The sequence below is a fragment of the Lycium ferocissimum genome, chromosome 10, assembly GCF_029784015.1.
Source record: "Lycium ferocissimum isolate CSIRO_LF1 chromosome 10, AGI_CSIRO_Lferr_CH_V1, whole genome shotgun sequence".
In the NCBI taxonomy this organism is placed as follows: Eukaryota; Viridiplantae; Streptophyta; class Magnoliopsida; order Solanales; family Solanaceae; genus Lycium; species Lycium ferocissimum.
Genome location: NC_081351.1, coordinates 30,415,310 through 30,422,582, shown reverse-complemented (window position 1 = coordinate 30,422,582; position 7,273 = coordinate 30,415,310). Strand labels below are relative to the sequence as shown.

General features: G+C 35.2%; 2 pseudogenes; both read left to right on the top strand.

Annotated features, from left to right (window-relative positions):
- The first annotated feature begins 1,926 nt into the window (after positions 1-1,926).
- On the top strand, positions 1,927-3,862 carry LOC132034792 (serpin-ZX-like; annotated as a pseudogene).
- Positions 3,863-3,960: 98 nt separating this feature from the next.
- Positions 3,961-7,171, top strand: LOC132034791 (serpin-ZX-like; annotated as a pseudogene).
- The last annotated feature ends 102 nt before the right edge of the window (positions 7,172-7,273 follow it).

Sequence of the window (7,273 nt, the reverse complement as noted above, 5' to 3'; positions counted from 1 at the left end):
TATTTATACTCGTGACTACACAGTATAAAATTTCTTACTATAGTGATATCGGATACTCGCTTCTTGGCCGTGGTTTTTCCCTTATTCAAGGATTTCCACGTAAAATCTTGGTGTCATTATTGCTACATTTTATTCTTGCTGATTTAACCATAAGTTAGTGTTCTGCATTTATCACTAATACCGTGAATATTATTTTTGCGGGTCTATTTTTTTCCCAACAATTAGGCGGTTGAGATGCAGTTGATTAGTCGATGATTCTGACTATGAAAAGTGAAAAAATTCTCGTGATATGTGGCAACCTCTTTGCTTGCGGGGGCAGGGGTGGCTTGTATTTTTTGGCCTTTTGATGATTTTATTCCCAAGTACTATAATATTAATTAATGTCAAGTCGAAATTTCCCGTTCATATTAGCAATTACGCAGTTAGAAGAATCAAAATTTTCTATCTGATAAGCAAGTAAGGATGAGAGTAGTTGTCTAGAGGACATTTTATTGAGTGGTAGTAAGCTTCTTCAGTGTAGGATGCCTAAAGATTCCTAAATAGATTCTAAGCTCCACTGGATATCGGGTCGTAGGTGCTCGATATCTAGGCTCAGTTTGGTCTTACTCTTGCATATATATGCTCAATCAGTACTAAAAATACCATGTAAAGATGCCAACTTGTCACTTATCCTTTGCCAATACGGTCATTAATATTTTAGTGCAATCTTCCTTGGTTGGCGATATTGAAAAGGAAATAGTTGGCTAATACGTATATGTGCTGACTCAATCATACTCTGTTTGTTTTGCAAATTGATTAAGCCTGATGAGGCTGCCGCTCAAGTTAATCAGTGGGCTAAAATAAAGACAAATGATCTCATCAAAGAGATTCTTCCTCGTGACGCAGTGGACAAGATGACTTGGTGACTGGTGAGATATTATATATGCAGAGAATGAATGATCTACCATCTGTTAGAAGTTGAAACTGTGTACCCTTATTATGGTGAAACCTTGTTATTTAATGCTCCCTCTATCCTACATTAACAGTTACCTTAGGTCAAAAAAATTATCCTAAAATAATTGTCAATTTAGAAATTCAAGATTAAAGTTAGTACTTAATTGTTTTCAAGGGAAGATAAAATCTGCAACTGTATTAATTAATCCATGGAGTGATTGCTAAACTAATCCTCTTGTTAGTTAAGTAGACCTTGTTGCAGTAGAGAGTGTGTTCTAAATACAAATGCTAGCATGTACTAGCTGTAGTGCATATGTGTTGGAAATTACTTTCGGTTACTACTGATTTACCAGAATAAAAAGTAGTTTAGCTTTAGGAGGAGTCTTTGTTTAAATTTAATTAGATAAGATTAGTTAAGATATTTTAGGTTTCTGAATTTTAAAATGTGCAGATTTTTTGTTTTAAGTTGGCTATTTAAAACCCTCTAGCTTATGTAAAATTATTGAGTGACACTTTCAATCAATTAACCTTTTTGATGCACCATCTTTTAAAAAACCAACAATATGTGCTTTACTTGATAGTAACTCAAATGCTCAAACCAAATTATGTTCATTTTAATTATCTCTTATTCACAGTACTTGTTTTGTAAGGTTTCATTATCTTTATCGTCGACTATACTATATTGTAGCATAATGTCATGACTCATTTCAACAAGAAATATTTGGAAGCATTAGTTACTTGTATTGTGTTGTGGAGACGTTACTGATAAATCCAAAACAAACCAAAAATTATCAAGACCCAAAACCGACTTTTGTTAATTTAATTTGATTTATAGATTTTTTTAAAAAGCATAATTAATTTAGTTTGTTAAATAAAAAAAATCGAATCAAACCGACATATGTGCCCCCAAAGTTTAGAATCATAAGTACAAGAAAGAACTTTTTCCTGAAAAAAGATGTATGTATGAAATACAATTGACAATTCATGAGTATTATGAAGGCACGAGGAAATAACAAAAACATAGTGTTTTCCCCGCTCTCCATTCAAATAGTTCTCGGCCTTATTGGTGCTGGCTCTAGTGGTTCCACATTGGACCAACTCTTGTCTTTTCTTAAGTTCAACTCTGTTAAAGAACTTAACTCTGTTTATTCTCGGGTCATCACTAACGTCTTGGCCGATGGCAGCCCCATGGGAGGTCCTTGTCTGTCCGTCGCTAATGGGGCTTGGATTGACCAATCTATGTCTTTTAAGCATTCTTTCAAACAAATTATGGACAATGTTTATAAGGCTACTGCGGCTTCTGTTGATTTTCTGCACAACGTTAGTCTTAATCCTTCACTCATTAGAAAAAAATAAGATTTTCTAACTTTGATAAACCATTTTTCATATATGCTGACAAATAGGATGAGCATGTTGGTAGACAGAATATTTTCAAATTAGTAAGCACGTTAGAAATATTTATGCAGGCTGGTATCAATCCTTCAATTATTAGAAAAAAAAAAAATATTGCATACATTTAATGTTTGAGATGCGATACTTACTATTTTGAGAGTCAAACGAATTTTTCTTGATCACAATTTTTCTTATATGCCTTATAAGAATATTTTGAATTGTTAGTCTAAATGACTTACAAGACGCTTTTACATAAACTTCTAAATATGTAGCTTTTATGTCAAAAAATTAAAATTTCATGTTCGAATTCACGATCAAAATTGAAAAAAAATTCTTATATGGCTTATAATATTTTGTTAACCATTATGAGCATGTTGGTAAACAAAATATTTTCAAAATAGTAAGCACATTAGAAATATTTATTACGCTTTTCGAATAAGATTACAAACAAACGAATCTAATGTGCATATAGGATATCTTTTTTGTTACTTTTACTTTCAACTATATCCTGTTACTAGCCTGCTGATTTTATGTTATCTGTTTTTTTTAAAAAAAAAAAAAACTGTTTTTATGCTACGCTGATGAGGTTACTGCTGAAGTCAATAAGTGGGCTGAAGATAAAACGAATGGTCTCATCAAACAGATTCTTCCTCCTGGTGCAGTCAATGGCAGGACAAGTTTGATCTTGGCGAATGCACTATATTTCAAAGGAGCATGGACTGACAAGTTGAATGCTTCAGGTACAAAAGAACATGAGTTCTATCTCCTCAATGGAGGATCTGTTCAAGCACCCTTAATGACCGGCAAAAAATGGCAATACGTGAAGGCCTTTGATGGTTTCAAAGTGCTAAAGCTTCCTTATAAATAGGGCGAGGAGAAGCGATCTCTCGGCATGTATATGTTTCTCCCAAATGGCCGTGACGAATTACCAGCTTTACTGGAGAAAATTAGTTCGGAACCTGGATTCTTAGATCAACACATTCCCTTTCAAAAAGTTAAAGTGCGCAAGTTTCTTATTCCTAAGTTCAAAATATCTTTCGGGATTGAAGCTTCTGGGATTCTAAAAGGACTCGGCCTCACATTACCTTTTGAAGGCGGTGTCACTGAGATGGTGGGCAACAATTGCTCTTTGGCAATCGCAGAAGTTTTTCACAAGTCGTTTATTGAAGTGAATGAGGAAGGTACAGAAGCTGCAGCTGTTACTGTCGCCACGATGACATGTGGGGCCTCGATGATGACGGTTAAAGAGGAGGAGATAGACTTTGTTGCTGATCATCCATTCTTGTTCCTCGTGAAAGATGAGACTACTGGTGCGGTTTTGTTCATGGGGACTCTGCTGAATCCTCTTGTTGTTTAGCATGTTGCTTCAGTACTTGCATTGCATTCATTAGTCCATTGTAGTTAGTTACATTGATGTTACGTTTATTTTAGTATGAATTTCAAATTATGTTAACTACAGAAGTTGTGTCTCAGTTAATTTATAATTAAGTTCTTTCTTCGTTTTTTTCTTTTGTTCAGTGGGACTCTGTTGAATCCTCTTGTTGTTTAGCATGTTACTTCAGTACTTCCATTGCATCCATTAATCAATTTTAGTTAGTTATATTGATGTAACGTTTATTTTAGTAATTTCAAATTATGTTAACTACAGAAGTTGTCTCAGTTTGTAAAAGATATAGTATGTGCTAACAGTTTTTTCGAAGACGTTTTCGGGCTGAGTCCCAGAGTGGGGCGTACCAAAAACACTAGGGTGCGCAAATAAAAGGCGTAGATCCGTAGGGCATATGCCCTAAAATTCGGGACGTAAGCCTCGGGCGCAAAGGCGTAAGCCCGGAGCCTAAAAGCGTACGGCCTGGGCCTTAACTTTGATTTTTTTTTGTTTAAAAGGTATTTTGTTTTCTATAGATCATGTTTTTTATTATTGGTGTAATGGAATTAATACTTTATATGCTATCATGTTTTCATCTTGTAGTGATTTTTTCTAAAATATAAAATTAAAAAATCAACTATAATAGAAAACAACACTGCATAAATAGTTCTTTTAGATGATTATGCCTGAAATTGATAGAATAGAGAGATTCATTTTTTATCATTGCTTTACCTTTTTATTCTTCTCCTTCTTTGAAATGTATACACAAAATCAGTGCAAATATTAGTTGATGGTAGGAAGCAGGGGCGGATGTACCAAGAGCCCAGGGTGCTCACCCGAACACCCTGGACAAAAAATTACAGTGTATATTTAGGGTAAATTTTATGTGTTTATGTACATATATTAACTTTTGAACACCCCGAACATATATTACGGTGTATATTTAGGTTCAATTATTTTTTTTTTTTTGAAAATCGAACACGATAGGAAGGACTAGTAGATTTGGAGATCAATGATGATTTTCTTTTAAAGATTATCTTAGTTATGATCATCTTTGTGTTGTTACCTTTCTCAAATAATAAATATAGGAGTAATAATTTTTTATATATAATTGGTGATTTATTTGAATCTATTTGCGGAATTTTAATGAAAATATTTCTTTTACGTATTTTCTTAGTAATAAATTATAAGTTGAACATACAAGAGACTAACGCCCTGAATATCCATGGGACTTATCTTGTCTTGTCTCGCCCTCTTGCGTATTAGAACGCCTCGATCATCTTTGCTAATTCTATTATACTCTGTTTGTTTTGCTAATTGATTAAGCCTACTGAGGTTGCTGATCAAGATAATTAGTGGGCTAAAATGAAGATAAATGATCTCGTCAAAGAGATTCTTCCTCGTGATGCAGTGGACGAGAAACACTAATCTTGGCCAATGCTCTTTATTTTAAAGGAGCAGTGGACGAGAAACACTAATCTTGGCCAATGCTCTTTATTTTAAAGGAGCATGGGACGAGAAGTTCAATGTGATATTTGGCACAAATATCATGTTTTGTGTCGTATTACAACTTTATGACTTAATGAAATTCATGAATTCTTTGAACTCATGTCGTTATTTGTATAGGTACGATGACGACAAACGATGGAAAATGTGATTGAAATGATTGGAAGTAGAACATATCAAGAGACTAACGAACTAAAAAGGCTGAATATCGCACGCGGAAGGATCGCCGAAGCCAGCGTAAAGTCGGCCATCGATCCGCATCGCGTGAAGAAAGCGGAACAACCAAACTCGTGCATCGAGTGCGCGATCGCCGCATCGCGTGAAGAAGGCTTCGAGAACGCGATCCTTCCGCATCGCGGGTGGAAAGCGGGGATCTGCGGATGTTTTCCCGATTAGACTAGGATTTGGATTCCTTAATTATATTTTTTTACCCTAGCCTATATATAGACATTTTAAGAGCTGAGAACGGTATTGGGGATTTATTCAAGGATTTGTAAGCCACCGTTCTCTTTTTCTCTCTCTAAGTTATTTTTAGTTTTTTTTACCTTAGGTTATTCATGACTTCTTTTGTCTATGAACGAATCATGAGTAGCTAAACTTCTTACTTCTAGCGTAAAAGACTTGAAAGTTGATTTGATGACAATTATTATCTATTGATTTTCCATAGGTTGCTTATTTATTCTTGATCTTAAGCCAATAGTTAATTAGTGCGCGAATTGGACTTGAGAAAAAATACGTAATAAGAATAAAAAGTTTGATCGATTTAATCGTTTCGTCAAAGAGATTCTTTAGCCCTCTTAGTTGAATGTAAAAATAAATGCATTATCGCTAATGTGGACGAGAAACACTAATCTTGGCCAATAACCCGCCTGAAATTAGGTGAAATTGTCCGAAGATTAAGCGGATTGTCGAAAGCAGATCTTTCTCTCATCCGATAACCTCTTACAATCTTTGTCAAGACGAGAAACACACCATCACAAATTGTTTACTTTTCGGTTGTAGTTTAGTTCAACAAACATCTTGATTTTCATTTTGAATAGGAGCATGGGACGAGAAGTCTATAACTTGTACGTACGTATACTTGCGTGTGCTTCAAGAGAAGAAAGACCTTAAATTCCATCTCCTCAATGGAGGGTCCATTCAAGCACCCTTCATGACTCGGAAGAAGAAGCAATATGTAGCAGCGTTTAATGGCTTTAAAGTGTGGAGGCTTCCTTATAAACAGGATACGGACTTGTGTCGCCTCTGCGTGTATTTCTTTCTCCCTGATTCTCGTGATGGCTTACCTGCTTTAGTGGAAAAAATCAGCTTAGAACCTGGAGTTCCCATATGAAAAAGTTAAAGCACTTAAGTTTCTTATCCCTAAATTCAAAACAACTTTCGGGTTTGAACGTTCTAAAGGGACTAGCCTTTCTCTGCTGGGGTCTCAAAAAGATGGTGGATTCCGCTCTAGCTGAGGACCTATTTGTTTCGGAGGTTTTTCACAAGTCCTTCATTAAGGAGTATGAGGAAGTAACCGAACCTTCAGCAGTTACTGCTAGCGTAGTAACGCTGTGCTGCTTGAGAATTGAGAAGGAAATAGACTTTGTTGCGGACCTTCATTTACAACTGTGCATTCTGAGATTTTGTGTTGGTTATCATAAATTCTTGATTTCAATAGTTGGAAGTATTTAACAAAGACTTAGAATAAGTAAGAAGTGCTCCTTCTCTCTCCCCTTCTCAAACTCCGATTCATATTTTTCCTGCTGTCTTGATCAATAGGCAGTGTGCTGATTTTGCAAGTCAATCTAAAATTACCTAAAGGCGTTAGTTATTTTTTAATATCAAAGTGGACAACAATAGCGGCTGGGGACAACTATAAATATAATGATCCAAAACGGCTTTTATCAGGGAAACAGAAAATAACTGACGACTTTGATTCATCTATTTCACCAAACTTTGAGATACTTCAGTTTTAGTTAAAAAATTTCTGTCTAACACCGCGGTCAACTTTTGATATTTATTGCTAAACTATGATCACGTTGAGCTTAATTCTTGGATATTCCTGTGGATCTTCAAGAGTATATGCCTTTGATA